Source organism: Hydra vulgaris, chromosome 02, assembly GCF_038396675.1.
Source record: "Hydra vulgaris chromosome 02, alternate assembly HydraT2T_AEP".
Classification (NCBI taxonomy): Eukaryota; Metazoa; Cnidaria; class Hydrozoa; order Anthoathecata; family Hydridae; genus Hydra; species Hydra vulgaris.
The window spans coordinates 1,165,729-1,186,893 of NC_088921.1; the positions used below are offsets into that span (position 1 = coordinate 1,165,729).

Genomic DNA, 21,165 nt, shown 5'->3' on the forward strand with positions numbered 1-21,165 from the left:
CAACAAGAATTACTCAAACAACAACTTCCTTAATTGATAACATTATAACCAATGATATTTTTAATAATTTGTTTAAAAAAGGCATTATTAAAAGTGACATATCTGATCATTTCCCTATTTTCTTTTCAATAGATATTTATGCGAAAATTTTATATAATGAAAAAAAATCATTTAAAAAACGACTTTTTCATAATAAAAACCTAGAATCTTTTAAATATCAACTTTCTTTAGTTATTTGGGACATTATTAACTTTTCTGAAGACATTAATTTAATATACAAATCTTTTTTTAAAATTTTTTATGAAATTTATGACATCAATTTTCCCAAAGTAGAAATTAATTACAAACATAAAAAAATAAAATCGCAATAAATTACTAAAGGTATTCTAAAATCATCCAAAATTAAACAAAAACTTTATATTAAATATTTAAAATTAAAAACAACTGAGAGTAAGACCAATTATAAAAATTACGTAAGACTATTTGAACGCCTAAGGAAAAATTCAAAATTAATATATTACACTAACTTACTTGAAAAATACAAATTAAACTCTAAACGCACTTGGCAACTAATAAACGAAATTACGGGTAACACTAAAAAAACATCGCAATCTTTGCCCTCAGTAATTAAAGTAGATGATAATTTTATTCTTGATCAAAAAACAATTGCTTCCGAATTTAATAAATATTTTGTATCTGTAGGACAAAACCTAGCCGAAATAATTCCAAACCCTAAAAAATCATTTAAGGCAACATATGACCCTCTAAACTCGTATCTAAATTTTTTTGATTTGTCTTTTGAAGAGTTTGAAAGTGCTTATAAATTGTTAAAGTCAAATAAAGCAGTTGGTCCAGATGATGTCAATGGGAACGTTATTATAAACTGTTTTGACGTTTTAAAAGACACTTTTCCAAATTTATAAATGCTCTATTAATCAGGGAGTTTTTTCTGATGATTTAAAAATAGCAAAAATTATTCCTATATTTAAAGAAGGAGAAAAAACTAATGTTAAACACTATCGTCCAATTTCTATCCTCTCTGTTTTTTCTAAAATTTTAGAAAGAATTTTGTACAACAGAATATACAATCACCTTTTATCAAACAAATTATTATATAACATGCAATATGGATTAAAAAAAAATAATTCAACAGAGCATGCAATTATTCAGCTTACAAAAAGTATATCAGACTCATTTAATAATTCTAAATGGGAGTATTTATTGATTGAGCGAAAACGTTTGATACCATTAATCATAAAATTCTTGCTAAAAAATTAAAATGTAGTGGTATAACAGGCAATGTTTTAAAATTGTTAAAAAGTTATTTAACTAATTGCAAACAATTTGTTTACGCCGATGAAACATTATCATCAAATTTGTTAAATATTACATGTGGAGTTCCTCAAGGATCCATATTAGGTCCTCTTCTTTTCCTTATTTATATTAATGATTTATACAAAGCCTCGGATTTAATAACAATTATGTTTGCTGATGACACCAATTTATTTATGTCACACAAAAGCATTCCTACTTTATTTAGTTACTTGAACATCGAGTTAATCAAAATATCTGACTGGTTTAAGGCTAACAAATTATCTCTTAACATTGATAAAACTAAATGGGTTCTTTTCCATCCTCTTATCAAAAAACATAAACTGCCAATTTACATGCCTCATCTTGTTATTGACAATATACAAATTAAACAAGTAACAGTAACCAACTTTCTAGGTGTTTGCATAGATGAAAATCTTACATGGAAAAGTCACATTAAAAACTTATCAAGTAAAATTTCAAAAAGTATAGGAATATTGTACAAAGCAAGAAATGTTTTAAATAAACGTACTTTAGTACAATTATATCACTCATTTATTTATTGTCACATAAACTATGCAAACATTGCTTGGGGTAGTGCAAAGAAAATTAAATTTAAACCTCTTTATTGTCAGCAGAAGCATGTAGCACGTCTCATATATTTTAAAGACCGTTATACTCATGCCAAGCCTCTATTACTTGAAATGAAAGTTTTTAATATATATGAGCTTAACATTTTTAATATTTTTTGTTTTATGTTTAAATGTAAAACCAATTCATCTCCTATTTCTTTCCATAATTTGTATTCATCGAAAGACAAAAATAAATTCATTTTGCGGAATGATAATTTTAATAAGCAGCCCATTTTTCAAACAAATCTTTTTAAATTTTGTATTGATTATCGCGGACCATTCTTATGGAATAAAATAGTTTTAAAAAATTTTACTAAGGATTTTATTCATCAAACACGGTCGTTTGCAGGAGGAAAGGTATTATATGCATGCGCAGTGGAATTACATTTATTGAAGAATTTTTAAAATGGCTACGGTAACAGCGTTATAAAAACTAATCATTGACAACGAGTAGTTAGTTCAATTTTAGATAATTAAATAGATTTTAACTAGTTTTTTCATGAAATTATTTTGAAAATAACTTGTAGCTGTACGAAGAAATTTTTCAAATAAAATGCAAGACCTCTGATTGTGAATAATATCTACTTTAAGCTAAAGCAACTTTAGTGTTTTATTTACAATTTTTAAACCTTTTTTAAAATATTTTTGAGCGTAGGAATTTTTTAATTTAAATTTATTCAGCAAGATGAACCTTTTATCTTTTTTCTATTTTTTGCTTATATGAGGATTCAATTTTTTTTGCAGGGTTAAAAGAAAATCTTAATCATTAAACTTTTGTAACCTGTTGCTATGGTACTCTTTTCCGACGTGGCTATATGTGGCATATAAAAATATATATAAATATAAATATATATATATATATATATATATATATATATATATATATATATATATATATATATATATATATATATATATATATATATATATATATATATGTAAATTAGTAAAAAACACTTATATAACTTTTTTCTTCAACTTTAAGTTTCACCATTGCTGGATCATCAGGAAGAGTTACTAAATTTAAAAAAAATTCAATTTATAGAAAAAATTATTTTACAGGAAGTTATAAATTATTATAACTAAAAATAAAAATATTTTTTTTTTAAATTACTATATTTTTTTGGTTAACGAGAAGTTACAGAAAGTAATTATTAAATAAATTTCTTTGGAATGGGGATAATTTAATTTGGTCATTTGTTTTTATAATTTTTTAGGAGGTATTTTTTTTCGTGTTTACATTTAGAAATTAATTCAAATTTTTAATTTAATAAATTTTCCTGATTTAAATGAGTAATTATTTCAAATTTTTCTTGCAAACATAGCATACATTTTTTGGAAATGTTATTATTTAGCAGGGCATTTAATATTGCTCTGTTCTTTAAGAACATTGAACACTCTATTTGTAAAATACACTAACATAATTTACACACACACACACACACACACACACACACACACACACACACACACACACACACACACACACACACACACACATATATATATATATATTAGGGTACTGCAAATTGACATTTTTTGTTTCGAATTGAATCTCAAAGCAGGTCTTGATTTGCGAATCGAATCAGCAATTCGTGGTAAACCAAATTTAAGCATTTTTTTTTCCAAAAAAATAAAAATCTTTCTTTGATTAAATTCTTCTTGCCCGGATTATATTTTTGGCCTTCGTTTAAAAGTGATATTAGAACTATTTTCATTTACTCTTACTCCACCTGGGGTAAAAACCCATTTCAATTACATTTTAGCTTTATAAATCTAAAAAAATAGCAACATTTGCAAAATAAAATATGATTCAAAAAACTTGAATCTTTTTTTTCGACTCAATCAAAGCAACACTTGATTCGCGAATCGAATCGATTCGCAAGGCTCTAATATATATATATATATATATATATATATATATATATATATATATATATATATATATATATATATATATACACACATACACATACATATATTATTATGCACTCTTATTTATGATCAAAATTTTGAATGTTATTATTCCAGGCTTTCGATTTAGTCAATAACTTCAAATAAATTAACTATATTGCCTGCTTCAAAGAAATACCATTGGTTATGATTTTGATTTTATCAATTGAATGCTATAATTTTGATTCTATCTATTGAATCATCAGTCTGGTTTTGTACATATTGATTCAAAATTAATAAATTATGATAAAAATTGATTTAAAACAAACAAATATTATAGTATATATTTTTTTAGTATTCCAACCATATTTGGGTCTTGAAAAGGAAACTAACCTGTTGTAAAGAAGGGAAAAATAAATTAAAGCAGAAAGACTTTTTCTTGGAACTCTTTGGATATAAATATTTTTTGTATTTCGTGTTTAAATTTTTTTATTTTTTAATGTTTTTTAGCTTGAAACTGTTAAAGTCAATATGAATATATTTAGAATATTTTTTACATAAAGATTGAAGATTGTTTTGAAATACATGCAACAGTCAACATTTTAATGAGAGAATTTGTTGTGTTACTTGCTAATGAATCTTCATATAATAAATATTCTTGACATTGAGGACATATTGCTTTACTAATTGGCTTGAACTTAATATTTTCTACAATACAAAAAAAGCAGAAAAGATGCTCGCATTTTTTTAAAGTTAAAGGTTGCTTTGGAATTTTACCGCATATATATATTACATAAGCAATGTTGCAAATGTGGATTTAACTCATTATTTAGCTCTGATATATCTATGTCTTCATCTTGTATTATGGTTATTGCTTCTTTTATGGTAGTGAACATTGCAAATGTCCACTTTGAATCATTTTTTTGGCGGCCACTACATCTTGCTTTATTTCTAGATTGTTGTTTAGAAACTACTAAACATTTTCTAAGCTTTTTTACTGATTGGCAAGTAAAACAGTCATCACAGTGTGGTTTCCACTTAATACAGAGACCAAGGGCAGTTGATGTTTTTCTTGAAAGCACATTGTTCATTGTACAATAACATTTTTTACACATTTTTGGAGGATGGACAATTTCCAAATCTGTCATTTCAACATAAAACAGCTTCTCTAATTTTACTTTAAGAATTTCTCCTATAAAATAATGCTTTTTACCAAGTAACTGTCCACAAACTCTGCAAATGAGTTTAATATTTTTGTTGTGAAGTTCCATTTTATTTAATATTAGACTATATAAAAAATTGTATACATATATATATAATTATAAACAAATTTATTTTTTACAAATCCTTGTAATTCATCCATATTTATCAACCTATTCCTATTTATTTATTCTCTTTTCGAGATCTCTTTCTCTATTTCTCTTTATATATATATATATATATATATATATATATATATATATATATATATATATATATATATATATATATATATACTAGGTACGCGGAAATCGCGTTTTACGGAGCCGATTTTTGTGCTAAAATTTTGTTCCACGTTTTTTTCACTTTTTTTAAGGTAGCGTCAGACAAACGTTTTTTTGTGGTGTTTCTTTTTAGAAACATATATAAAACTAGATATTTTTCTGAAAGAAGAAGGGTTAATCTTGATTTTTATGTGGCTTTTAATGTATGGTTACTAATTTTTCATGGTTTGTTATGGTCCTGAAAATATAGTATATGTTCTCACATTAATTTATAGTAGAAGAAATGTTGAGCCCGCTTTTTTTATTATTGATTTAACTTTCTACATGCATTTTCTAAGCACATGCCAATTTTCAAAGAAAAAAAAAAGGGAGCAGATAGTTTACTATGTGTTATTCTACAAATACCACTTTTTTTAGGTAGCCTTAGGCAAACGTTTTTTTGAGGTGTTTCTTTTTAGAAACACATATAAATATAGGATATTTTTTGAAAGAAGAAAGGTCAAGCTTGATTCTTATATTATTTTTAAGTATGGTTGCCTAACTTTTTTATGAATTTTTTTGCTGACAATTTTCTATGAAAATTTAGTCGATGTTCTCACATTATTTTCGTATCAAAGAAATGTTGAGCCCGCTTTTTTTATTATTTATTCTACTTTCTACATGTATTTTCTTTTTACCTGCCAAATTTCAGCCAAAAAAACATGGGAGCAGATATATAACTAAGTGCAGCACTTTTGGTACCTAATTTCTGTTTTAATGAATTTTTTTCGGTAACAGCGAACTATATAAATACGGGGGCGGATAGGGGGGCCAGTTCTTAGAAAAACAATTTTTTTTTCCGCATTATTTTCATTATTAGATAACAGATAACAGAAAAACAGATAAAATGGTATAAAAAAAGACTTACAAAAATATATAGATTCTCTAACAGATAGTAAGCAAATTTTTTTTTTCATAATTATATTATTGCTAACTATTTTTAAAACAAAAACATAAATGTAAAAACCTTACTCTTTTTGTTTATCTTAGTAAGATAATCTTAAGTATAAAAAGATTAATGTATTACTAATACATTTTTAGTAATACATTTTTAATAATACAGTTTTAATCTAATACTATTAAATTAAAACTGTTTTGATTTTATTGATAGGTTAAAGTATAATTTCACAGGTTCATTAAAACATCATATAAGTATAAAAATTTGTTAATACACAAATAAGTATTAATAATACTTATTTGTATATTAACAAATACTTTGTTAAAAATAAATTATTTTATGATTTGTATAATTTGCTTCTTTTCTTTTAATTTCTATAGAAGTCTATAAATCGAATTTATATTGATTTATTCTTAACAGACATATTTTTTGGTGTTTAGTTTAAAAATGGTATAAAAATTACACTCATCTTCTTTTATTATTTTCCTGTTGCATACTACTTCTTTCTATAAATGTTATTTAAATAATTATACAAACATGTCTAATATTTGCTTCTTGTTTAGATCTTAGCACTATCATTATAGATTTTTTGAGATTTCGTAAATATAGTTCCCTTAACATTTTTGCATTAACTTAATGTTTCTTAAGTTTTTTTAAATATAAGATATAATTATTATTGTCTATACCTTTTTCTTGATGTATACTAGTTTATATATGTTTATTGTTTACATAAGTATATACCCATTCTTAATGTTAGCTTCTTGTTTATATACATATAATCTTTATATTTTAATTTTTTAGTTGTTATTTTTTGAACTTACTTTTGGCAATTACAAGGTGTAATTTTTTATTGTACAATTTTTTTGTTACCTTTAGTTGAATCGACAAGGTCTACCATTGGTAAGTTTGTATATTATAACTTTGTTATGAATCATAGTAACAAAAGTTTAAACATGTGTGTCTAGGTTTAACTCATATTTTGTTTAACTCTCCTTTCATCACTTGCTATAGTTAGTAATTTTGAAAACCAGGAATTTTTATTCTGTGAATATATTTAATGCTAAACTTATTTTTTTTTGCGGTGTCTTACTCCTTTTTTAACTTTAGAACCATCTCCATCTGGTACAGTTGGTAAGTTCTAAAAACCTGTTATGCATTCCTTATCAAATGCAACATTTATTTTTTATAACAATCTTTTAGCCTTAGTTCCAACTTTAACTGCAACAAGTGGTAAGTTTAAAAACTATTACTTTTTAATATGTGTACGCATTTCTCAACAAATGCAATATTTATTTTCTATTAAAACTTTTTAACCTAAGGAACATCCTCATCTGCTACAATTGGTATATTTTAAATACTTTACTTTCTAATATGTGTATGTATTTTTCATCAATTCCAATATTTGTTTTTTATTACAACTTTTTTACCTTAGTTTTATTGTCGTCTGCATCAAGTGGTATGTCTAAATAATATTCCTTTTTCATATGTGTATCCATTTTTCATCATTTGCTATATTAATTTTTTATTACAACTTTTTAACCTTAGGACCATCTTCATCTGGTACAATTGGTAAGTTTTAAAATTTTTACTTTCTATTTGTGTATGCCTTTTTTTATCAATTGCTATAATTTTCTTTTTTAAAACTTTTTTTACCTCTGTTTCATCGTCCTCTGCATCAAGTGGTATGTCTAAATAATATTACTTGTTAATATGCGTGTCCATTATTCATCATTTGCTATATTAAATTTATATTACAACTTTTTAACCTTAGGACCGTGTTCATCTTCTACGATTGGTAAGTTTTAAAAATTTTACCTTCTAATTGTGTATGCATTTTTCATCAATTACAATTTTTCTTATTACAACTTTTTAACCTTAGTTTCATGTTCATCTGCAACAACTGGTATGTCTAAAAACTATTACTTTTTAATATGTGTGCGCATTTCTTAGCAATTGCAATATCTTTAAATGACAACTTTTTGTACCTTTAGTTCCACCTGCTCAACCTTCTGCTGGTAAATTTATGTATTAAAAATGTATCTGAATGGTTATCAAATTTTTATTATTCCTATTAATATACACTGTTTAATACATTTATATTGTGTTTTCATTTGAATTCTCATAAAAGGAAAATCACTAGCAGTATTAAAATTTTTACTCTTATTAAAAATTTGTTTACCTATCAGTGTATTATTAGTCAATAATTTTATATATTTAGATAAACTTTAACAAGTAAAAAATTTTTATTAAGTGTTACATAATGCCATTTGTTACTAATATAATTATTATTTATTTGCTTTTAGAGCTTACATAGCCTACAGGGTTTACAGGACCCAGCATCCTGGACCCACCAGCAACAGATCATATTTGCGTTGGATCCAGTTTGGGGCAAAGATGACCCTCTTTTTAGATGGCTCTTTTATCCCCAAACAGGAGTGCTGGGGACAGCAGCAGAGGTACTGCAAGTGGTCGTGGCAGAAGAGGTCGACCTAGGCGGAATGTTTTATGGCTTGCAAAATGAGTACCGCAAGTTTTGTAGCTTGCAAATATGGTACAACAAGTTTTATGGCTTGCAAAATGAGTATCGCAAGTTTTGTAGCTTGCAAATATGGTACAGCAAGTTTTATGGCTTGCAAATTTTTTTTGATAGACGGCTCTGGCTTACCTTCACGTGGTGTCTATTGTTAAAAATGATTTAATTTTATTCATTAATGGAATTGAAAAATTAAATCATTCACTAAAAGCCAAGACAAAACTTAATTACATTTTTTATTTCAAAATACTTATTGTTTTTGTGTGTTTTTTGTTAAGGTTGGAGTGGGTAATCGGTCCCTTTAAAGGACAAAATGGATATTCAAACTCATCTTGTAATGTGGTAAATTAGTTTTTTATTCTAATTTCTCTCTGTTTAAGAAAGCATTTTAACATTTTTTGTGAAATTGTTATTAATTTTTTTTTTCAGGTTTAGGGCAGCAGGGGGGAGGGGGCGGCATACGCCCCCTCCCCCTAAAAGGTAATTTTATACACCACTAGTTACTATTTTTTAAAGTATTAAAATGTTATATTTATTTTTTATAATTTACTCATTTTAGTAAATATTACAATATTTAAAAGAATGAAATTTTGATAGGGTGTGTTAAACCTTACCCACAACCTAACACCCAACTTTATGATAGACCTGTAATACTCGCTAGTGATGTAGAATAAAATAATACCAAAATCTTATTCACAAATATTATCAATTTCATAAAAAAAACACTCTTTAATGGAGAAAAAGTGTTTTTTGTGAGGTGTCGGTGGTGGATTAGCACCCCCTCTGGATCCCTTGATGCGCCATTTACCTAGAAAAATATTTAAAATTAAAGCCCATTTTTACACCTATCTTTTGATATCAAGTTATAGATTTTTGAATAAGAATTGACAATGTTATAACAATTTATGTAAAAAAAAAAAAATTTTTGACCACAGTTATATCAAGAAATCCATATATCGAAAATTTGCTACTAAAAACGTCATAACTTTTTATAGAATTGTCCGATTTTCGTAATTTTTTCACCTTTGAAATACTGTATTTAAGAGCTTTCTAATGATATATAACATTCTAGTATTTGAATAATTTAAAAAAATCAGTCCACGTACCTATATATACACACATCGGAAAGGAGTACCGTAGCAACAGGTTACAAAAAGTTAACGATTAAGATTTTATTTTAACCCTGCAAAAAAAATTGAATCCTCATATAAGCAAAAAATGCACAAAAGATAAAAGGTTCATTTTGCTGAATAAATAAAAATTTTAAAATTTCTACGCTCAAAATTTTTTTAAAAAAGGTTTAAAGATTATAAACAAAAACAGTAAAAGTAGCTTTAGCTGAAAGTAGATTTTATTCACATTCAGTTGTCTTGTATTTTATTTAAAATATTTCTTAGTACAGCTGCAAGTTATTTTCACAATAATTTCATTTAAAAAAATAGTTAAAAGTCTATTTAATTATCTAAAATTAAACAAGTTACTCGTTGTCAATGATAAGTTTTTAAAAACGTTCCATCCGTAGCCATTATTAAAATTCTAAATTATTTTTAACTCTACTGCGCTTGCGTATAATAACTTTCCACTTATTTCTAAAGTCTAAACGACCGTGCAAAGTAACTACTTTTCTTTTAAACGAAAGCTTAAAGAACTCATTTTTACAATTGAAGATGTAACAATATACTTTTGAAATTTTTTTATTTTTTTATTTTTTTAGTGATCTTCCTTTTACCCCCTATTTAACTATTGATTTATAAAAATTATATATGCATCATTAACAACTGTAATATATAATAATGTATCTTGTATTTGTAACGGAATATTTTAAGTTTCTTGCCTCGTTAACTTATTTTTTATCTTGTAAATATCTTATAAATTTTAACACGATCATTTCTTAGCGGTACTCGACGACAAGACCGTATGGTCTTCTACTATTCTTTTATTATTTAACAACGATTATTATATATATATATATATATATATATATATATATATATATATATATATATATATATATATATATATATATGTTTTTATTATTATATATTTGTATTTTAAATATTGTAACGAAATGCTTATTTATAATGTAATAAAAAGAACAACAACAACAAAAAAAAAAATGATAGTTTTATTTAATCTCTACCATAAAAACTATGGCAGTAATTGCCCATAAAAGTTTGTCCGGATTTTTAGTAACCACCCGTTAATATTAATAAAATATAATAATATAATATAAAAAAATGGGATTAAGGAATTTTTTAAACAAAATTAGCTAATCAACAATAAAAATAAAAATTACCAGCATCTGTTCGAAAAAAGTAAAATAAGTAACAATTCGTACTCGGTTTATAAAAAATTTATATAGTAATATTTAAGTAAATAATAACATTTAAGTAAAAATAAAAATGGAAAAAAAAAACCAAAAGAGTATTGTTAATTAAAAATTTACATTAAAAATGAAATAAGAAAGAAAAAAAATATATATATATATATATATATATATATATATATATATATATAAGTATTACTTTAATTTACAAAAAAATGTTGACAACTTGGTGGCTTTATTGGATATTTTTAATATATTTAATTTTAATGAGGCTTTAAACTGTTCTATACTCGATTTCTGTGTATTTAAAACTTTAAAAAACTCATTCCACAAATCAGTTAGACGATATTATATTGAATATGAATTATATTTGTAGAAAATAATGTTTTTGTTTTTATTGGGTATTCATGGATTATTTCTTTAAAATAGGCTTGAAATATTTCTGGAGAATTCCTATTTTTGTTTTATACGATACCTATCTTTGTTTTAAACAAGAACTTGAAAACTTGGTATGAATTATTTTATTGACATTCAGGGCTTTTATTAGTTTTACCCGCCTTAAAAAAGCACATTACCAAACAACTAGGCTAAATAAATTTTTCCTTTTTACAGTAAAACAAAAAATGTATATAAAACAGACACTTTTTTTTTTTTGCGCTTTAATGACTTCACTTATTTTATTAATTCTCTTTTGAGCATACTTTATTGAAACCATTTGGGAATAAATAAGCTACAGAAGTAGTTGAAACTATTTTGGAAATAAAATATATTAAGGAATCCAATGCATTTAAAATAAAAAATTATTTACATTATCTAAAAAACTTCCTAATAATATGAAATATGAAAAAAAATGGCATTGTTTTTTATTCATATTCTATTTGAAATTTCTTGTTAAAATAATTTTTAGTTAAAAGCTTATTGAGTGTTAAGAACATATAAGATATAAATAGAAACATTGGTATGGTTAACTTTTGCAATAAATGTTTTTGAGCATATTAATTAATTTAATAGCTGTGTAACTTAGGGTAATCTGGGGCAAGGCGAGACACTTTCAGGGAGAATATTCATAACTTGAGAAGAATCACGTTTAACAACATAAAATTTTGCAGGCCACTAGCAAATTAGGTGTCTAATGATCTCTTAAATATATGTGTTGGTAATTAAATTTAAAATGACAAGGTAGCATTGGTACATAATTAAATTCAAAATGACAACAACTACCTTGTCTCACTTTCGCCAAAACCTGGGGTAAAGTGAGACAGATTTCATTTGAAGAAAAAACTAAGAAAAAATTATAATTTTTAATAAAGTTAAAGCAAACTTATAATAAATACGATCTGATTAAATATAAGAATGCAAATAAAAACACAAAGGTATTATTTTATAATGCAATTTTTCCTTTTAAATCAAAAAACATGATAGGAACTAAAAAAAAATTATCAATAAAAAAAAAAAATATGCAAATTTTCATGTTAATCAAAAAATTTGAATAAAATCTATTCACATATTAAGCAAACATCGTTTAATGTGCAGTCTTCGTGTACGCAAACAGTACATACACAACAAGCTTTACTGTCATTTTGGGAAACATTGCATCATTTCCCTTGACAAACTCAAAAAAACCATTCCTTTTCATTGTTTACATCTTTTTCAATCAAGCATTTCTTTATTTTTCTTTTCTTTTCGTTCGTTTTTTATTTTTTTTGTTTAATTTATTATCATTGTTCTTTTCCAGTAAATTTCTTTTCTTACTGTTATTTTTTTTCCAATTTTTTTTTTGTCATTGATCTTTTTAAGTAAAATTTTTTTCCTACATGGAAAACTAGTTACAATCTGAGATTTTTCAGCTAATTCTCTTTTTGGAGAATAAAGTTTTGGAATTTGAAGTGTCTTCAAAAGAACTTGATAAAGTAACAGTGGTCTCTGAAAAACTTTCATTTGGCTTTAATTTATCAGGACTCATTAATACTAATGTAGTCAACTCTGGGTGCTGTAAAATTTGACTTTCTTTTTTGTTATCGCGTTCAAAGTGAAATTCATGAGGTATGGATAACCTGATTTTATTATTATTATCACTCAAAGATGTCCTTAGATATTCATTTTCTAACAAATGCCAATTAAATGGGACAATTGCACTTGCTCTTAAACTTGAAGTAGCATTTTCCATATTACCAGCTCTTAAATATGTTTCATTAAAAATTTCCCAAAGATTTTCTGTTTGTGTTTGTCTTCCTGAATGGTTTTGCATCTTTCTCATACATGCTTGTTTAAAAAAGGCTTTCAAAGGATTAAATAATCCACGGTCCAGTGGCTGAAGTTTATGAATTGTTGTGGTGGTAATGATAGCAAAAACAATCCATTGTCACGAGCATATACTTTAAGTTTTAAACTTTTGGTATGAGAACGACTGTCAAATATAAGTAAAACTTTGTTGATCAAGGTGCATCGTACATGTTTAACAAAATGTTCTATACATTCAAGAAATAAATCAGTATTAACCCAGCCATTTTCTTAGCATCTTTAAATAGTTTCAACTTGAACATTATCAGTGAGTAATAATTTCTTTTTTTTTTGCGCCTGAATATCATCATGGGTGGTACATAATAACCAACAGAATTACATGCACATAAAATTGTTGTTGTGAATTCTTTTTTCTCACTTGTCACTGATGAAACACACCGTTTTCCTGTGGATGATGTGGCTAAAAGTGATATTTATCTAACAAATTCTCTAAACTACTAAAATAGATTTTAATATTATCTTCGTTTAAACCAAACACTCTGTTTATAGAAATTGCTTCTGGTTTTCTTAGTGATAAATCAGGATGGCATTTTAAAAAGTCTTGCACAAAGTCTTCTCCTGCTAATTTACTTTCTTTGTTAAACAGATTTGGAATTAAATTTTTTTTGCAGAACTCAAATACTAATCTAATATCTATCATTGAGAGACCATAAAAGGAATAGTCCATATCTATAATATACTTATTTAGATTTTGTTCTTGGTTATCAGAAAACACTTTTCTAAATCTTTCAAGTAAATTAGTATGTAAACTACGTTCAAGTGAAGCCTTTTTAACACGCCAATGTAGTTTTACAAGCTTTTCTTAAAGACATCTGCTTTAACTTCACTGCTGTAATAGCATTTTTCATGTTATCTTTGTTCCAGTTAGCTTGATTAGTTTTTATCTTGTAGTTTCTCGTTTAAAAATTTTTGGTCACTAAATGACAACAAAGTTATGTTAGATACATTTATAGTTTCTAATTAAGTTTTTTTTTTTTTTTAAGCCGTAATACATAAACATAATTCGTAATACAATAACGCAAATAATACAATTCAACGTACTAACAATATAAAGCTAGGTTTCCAAAAGAAGATCATAAGGATCTTATCATCGGAACCTTAAAAAGTAATATTTATAACGTATATATATAAAATAAAAAGTATATATATACTTATGTAAAACATATATATATATATATATATATATATATATATATATATATATATATATATATATATATATATATATATATATATATATATATATATATATATATATATATATATATATATATAAAAGACTTTTACATATATATATATATTTATATAGTAAGATGATTATAAATTTTGTTGTACAAAATTCTTTATAAAACTTTAGAGAACAGAAAGTAGTGAAATTGGACGATAGTTACTTATATTCTCAATGTCACCACCTTTTAATATTGGTATGACTTTTGCTAATTTTAGAGCTTGCGGAAAAATTCCCTGTTTAATTGATATTGAAAAAATCTTAAAGAGTATATCTTTTAAAACATCAAATGAACTTACAATAATGTTGCTGTTAATACCATCAGGGCCTACTGCTTTGTTAGATATACATATATATATATATATTATAGTGTTTATTTATTGGTTTTAAAAAAAAAAGGCCGTTAAAAACAAATAAAGATAAATCGTTTTTCCATATAAAAGTAAAACATAAGACATTAAACACGTTCAGTTTATAAACATCTAGACCATCATATAATCAAAAAAATATTTTGAATGTGAAAAGCGATCCGCATAATTAACTACGCGGATTGCATGCTTCTGACGGCGATAAAGATGTTGTAATTTACTTTTATCCGTACTTCCCCAGGCGATGATTGCATAATTTATATAGTTGTATATAAATGAATAATAGAGTTGGGTTAAGTTTTTTTTGTTTATATAATTTCGGGCTTTGAATAAAATGCCAATATTTTCGGAAATTTTTGTCCCTTCATGATCAATATGTTTTCTCCAAGTAATATTCTCATCAAGATAAACACCTAAGAATTTTATAAAAGTATCTCTTTTTATTATTGTTTCATCAATATAAATTTGAGGCATATTACTTGGTAAAAAACGTTTTTTTGCGCAGGAGTAAAAGATAATCCATTTTGTTTTGTTAATATTTAAAGTTAATTTATTAGCTTTGAACCAATTAGAAATAAGATTAAGTTCTTTGTTTGTAGTTGAAAAGAGTTCATAAAAATCAGTATGGGATAAGAAAAGATTTGTATCATCAGCGAACATTATGCTTTTCAATTTGAAAGCATTGTTTAAGTCGTTTACATAGATTAAAAATAGTAGTGGTCCGAGAATAGAACCTTGTTGAACACCAAAGGTTATGCTCAGGGGTTCACTTTGCTGACCATCATTACTATACACAAGTTGTTTTCGATTTGTTAAATAGCTTTTAAACCATTTTAAGATTTCATTGTTTAAACCATAATGTTTAATTTTTTTGATTAAAATGCGGTGACCGACCGTATCAAAAGCTTTTGATAGGTCAATAAAAACACCTAGTGTATATTGAGATTTTCAAAAGATTCAGAGATATTATGTATCAATTGAATAATGGCATGTTCAGTTGAACTCCCTTTTCTGAAACCATACCGATTGTCATGAAATAAGTTGTTGTAATTAAAATAATTGCATACTCTGTTGAAGATAAATCTTTCTAAAATTTTAGAAAATATAGAAAGAACAGAGATAGGACGATAATTACTGATATTGGATCTGTCGCCTTCTTAATGGATAGGGGTAACCCTGGCAAGTTTTAAACGTTCAGGAAAAATACCTTGATGAATAGATGCTCTGAAAATTAGAAAAAAAACATTTTTTAATTGTCCGTAGCAATCTATAACAATATTTCCGTTTATTTCATCTGCACCAGGTGCTTTATTTTTTTTTAAGGATTTGAAAGCTTTTTCAAACTCATCAAATGATAGTTCGACAGATAATTCTTCAGAGCAAATATCTTTGTCAATAGGTATCAAAAAATCATAAAATGAGGTTAGGGTATTTGGTATTTTTCTTGACAGAGTTGATCCAATTACAGTGAAATATTTATTAAATTCATGAGCTATTATTTGTGGTTCATAAAAGCTATTGTTAACAACTTTCACCATTTGTAGCAAAGACCTTGAACATGTTTTTAGTTTTCCAGTAATTTCTTTTAATACTTTCCAAGTGCTTTTTAAGTCATTTTTAGCTTTATTAATTAATTTTGAATAGTAAGTTTTTTTTAAATTTTTTCGAATTTTTTCAAAAAGATTTTTGTAATCTTTATAGCTTTTGTAATATATATAGCTTTTGTTTTGTTTTGGATGATTTTTTGAATCCTTTGGTAATCCAGAGATTATTAAAGTGTTTTGTTTTTAATGTAATTGTAACAATTGGGAAATTAGATTCGTAAATAGAGGTGAATGTTTCAAAGAACTTTTCATAAAGGTTGTTTGTGTTTTCATTAGAATTTAAGTGTTTCCAATGTAATAATGAGAGCTGATTTTTGAAAGACTCAATATTTGATGGTTTAAAAAAACGTTTTTTTATAACTTTATTTAATTTTTGTTGCGGTTGGTCAGTCGTTTGAGGTAGCCCAAGTTTCAGTTAAGCAAATAATATTAAAAAAGTATTTAGTTTCCTCAAGTAAATTTTGGAACTTTTCAAAATTACAATTAATGCTTCTGATATTTACGTGTAGAATTCCAATTTGAACGTTGCTTTTCTTGTTGACATTCTTAAATAGAATTCCTTTTAATTCACTTGGATAATAGTAAGAACATTCAACTTTTGTATCGTGAAAATAATTAATACCTGGGTGGCAGTTTTCGTGTAATGAAAAAAATTTCGTTTCAAAAAAATTATAGGCAAGAGTTTCAAAGTCACTTATTAAAGCCATGATTAGTTATAACAAATAAATTAAAAAGGAGTTCTTTTTAAGAACGAACACATTTACTTCCGAAATTCTCTAGAAAAAATTTTATCATATTTTATAACTGCATACTTACCTTCGAGTCGCAGCTTTTTGACTTGATCCCACAACTTTTTTCGGCTTTCTATCGTTTTTTTAGCGATATTATTCATTACCCATTCTAAATATTAAGCATACCAATGGAGCTGTGAAATATTTAATCTATTAAATTCAGAATGAATTTATTCATTGTATTGCTACACGTTTAAAGACAATGTTAACCAAAAGTATTAACAATGCTCCTTTTTATACAATGATACCACGCTAGACTTAGCAAAAAAAACCCAACTAAAGCAAGTACTTAAATATGTTTAAATAACAAAAAATGTAAAAAAAAACAACAATAATTGAAATTAGGAAAGATTTTTTGGTTTTGCAAAAGTACACAACTACCCAGATCTTGGATTATATAAAGAATCATTAAATCTCAAGATTTTAATGCCATTTTTTAAAGCGCATGATTTAGCTTCAGTGTTACCAGTATTTTCTTTTAGAATTTGCCATGTGCGTTTGGAATGATTTTCGTTTTGCTTAAATAAATTAGATTAGTATTTTTTTTTTAGATTCTTTTCAAGTCTTTCAAAAACTTTCGCATAGTTCTTGTAGATAGTTTTACTTTCAATTGTCTTAGCTTTTAAATATTTAATGTATAATTTTTGTTTGACTTTCGAATTTTTTTAGACTGTTCGTAATCCATGGCGATTTTACATTACATTTTAGACTTATTTTACATTTTGGAAAGTTAACATCATGTATTTCATAAAAAGATTTTACGAATTGCTTGTAAGCTAGATAACGTCGGATGAAGTGTTTATATTTTTCTAATGAAGCTATGAAAGTTGCTCCCAAAATGATGAAAAATTTGCTTTGTTGTAGATGAGTTTAAAAATGGTTTGTTTGTCAATTGGTGTTTCATTAGAAAAATAGGGAAATGATTGGAGATGTCACTATTAACAATACCTTTTTTAGAGATTAGTGAAGCTGTTTTTTCGGTGATTCTAGTTGATTTATCTATTAATGGAAACATTCTATTTTTAAATAAATCGTTATAAAACATAGGAATCGTCTATAAATTACGTCCTGCAATAGGGTAGAGGAGAGGGGCGAAGGTTTTCAAAAAAATCAAAGGATTTTCCTTCAAGAGAGTTAAGTTAAATAAAAAATGAAAATAGCGTTTAAGTTAATATAAATTGCCTCGTAAAAGAGCTTAGGTTCTCTTCATTTTATTAAACAAATTTAGCATTGCATAATTTATGGTCGGTTCCTTAACTGAAGTTCAACATTTACGTTTCTTTACGTCATTTTTTAGTCATTCTATAAAATAGATTTTTTCTAAGCATTGCGCAATCTGGCTTTCTCGAAAAGCCTTTTGATAAATTTACGACAATGAGCAAGTAGCATCAATAGGCGTATTTAATTTAATCTTTGAATTGTTCGCATTCTGTTTGTTTTAGTTTTGCTTTTAGCAAAGATTCTCCAGTGGGCACAGTACACTGGGTCGTATCTCTTGTTATATTTGTTATTTTTGAACTATAAAGTTGATCAGTTAATATTGTTATATTATATCAGTATATTATATCAATATTAGTTATATATTATTATCAATTATATATTAGGGATCGTCCATAAAGTACGCACGCGCGGAGGGGAAGAGGGGTCTGCAAATGGCGTGTATGAAATGGGTGGGCAGTGGGTCAATTATAAAAGAAAGGAGACACTAAATTAAAAAAATATCATAAAATGATAGATAAATAGGTTAAAAGCGTAGGTACTTTTAGGGAGGTGGAGGGTACTCAAAAAAGCGTATTGCAAAATGCGGGGGTGGGTGGGGGGTCGGACGAAAAAAAGCGTACGTACTTTATGGACTACACCTTATATCAGTTATATATTATATCAGTATATTATATGAATATCAGTATATTGTTATTTTTGAACTATAAAGTTGCTTGTTTAACTATTTTAACATTTGTGTTTAATCTCTAAGTTGTCGAGAAGTAATTTGCAATACTTATTTGCAGTTATTACTTTTTGCATTGTGCTTTTTTATATATTTGTAAAAGTTATTATATATTAGGAATAATAACTTAAAAGGATTAAAAATTATGATTATAAAAGGATTAACAACTTATAATCAAGTGATTATATAACAATATATATTCACTTGATTTTAAGTTGTTAATCCTTTTATAATCTTAATATAGTTACATTGTTATAATTATAATTGTTATAGAAAACATTCGTTTTTCTTTTAAATTTATAATATCAATTAAAACAAATAAGATGCAACCGGTCTATTAGATTTTAGTAGGCAATGCCTTTATATCTTTTTAAATAGGTTACAACTTTTTTTTAAACCATAGCTTTTCGCATTGAATATATATTTATACATAAATAATTAATAGTTAAATTTCAAGCATTATTTTTTAGGAAGAAATAAATAATATAAATACCAATTCAGGCATCATTATTATTCAGTTAATCTATTGTAACTTTTCATAATTTAGTAATGGTTAAACATTCAAGTAATTTTTTTTATTCTTGGTTATTTAAGTTAAAGTGCTTTTATTATTTTCAAGGTAGTTTTTAGAGGATCAATTTAAGCAGGATAAGGAATTCAAATGTTCACAAAAAAAATTATATTTTCAGAAAATCACAAAAAAATGCTCTAACAAAGTGATTTATACATATTGACTATTGTATTAGGATTAAAAACCATAAATGTAATTTAAATTTTATTTGTTTGACATTCTTGTAATCCTCTCAATACAGTGTGTTTTCCAGATCATTGAATTCAAATATCTGCAAAAAAAATCAAGGAAGAGTTAGAGAAATTGAATTAACTTTAAAAAAAAATTAGGGAATATGGCACTCCATTGAACTTACATAACTTAAGTAAGTTGAAAGTCATACACATAATGTAAAGTTATATTCAGCAAATTGTTTTATGAACTTCTCTTGACTTACATTTCACTAAATAGGTTGTAATTGAAAAGCATTTTTCTAAAGGAATTAAAGTATAATTTTTCTGAAAATGAGTTTTGGTTCAAATTAAATCAATACCTTAAAATATTGGCAAACAACCGGTTGATTCCTAAGGTGTAATTGTATTAATGTTTATTTACATAAAGTAGAACTACAGTTGAGTGGCCTAAAATAAAGTTTTTATTGCGCTCTGTTCTGTGGAGAATTTTAAAACTTTAAAAATATTTATTGTCATACTTCAACTAGTTTTAGTCACCACATAAACCTGGAGGTTTTGACGTGTGACAGCAATATTTGTTTCTTTTAAAATTTAATTCTTTTAAATAAATATAAATTTCTTTTATGAAAGTCTCCATTGACCGGAGTGCAACAAGTCAAAATATAAAATTATTTTAGGTTGCTTAACTGTAGGATTACCAAATATGCAATTAAATTCCATATTTTAAAAATAATCTAAAAGCATATTTTCAGAAGTTGAGCTTTAGTAACTTTAATCAGAGATCATGTAAAAGATAAAAAAATCATTCTTAAGTATCAGCTGAGATCACCCTGAGAATTGGTCAATATTTTTGTTATTAGGCATTTAAAAAGATTTGATTTTTTAGTACTGTAAACGAAATTACTAGTGCTTCAGTATTTTAGTTACAAAAATTTTTAGACTTATTGGAACTAATGATCTGTATTTCAGCAGATCTGTATTTCAGGCTTCCTTTAGTAAATCTGTAAAGAAGTCTTAAGCGAAACTCTTTATACTCACTCTTTAATTATTTTAACAAACGACTACACC

The 21,165-nt window shown here is 25.8% G+C and overlaps 1 long non-coding RNA gene across 1 annotated transcript; it reads left to right on the forward strand.

The window, feature by feature from the left end:
* The first annotated feature begins 2,369 nt into the window (after positions 1-2,369).
* LOC136076320 (uncharacterized) lies at positions 2,370-4,252 on the forward strand. Its single transcript, XR_010636162.1, has 3 exons — positions 2,370-2,393; positions 2,688-2,735; positions 4,192-4,252. It is a non-coding gene; the product is annotated as an uncharacterized LOC136076320 (long non-coding RNA).
* The last annotated feature ends 16,913 nt before the right edge of the window (positions 4,253-21,165 follow it).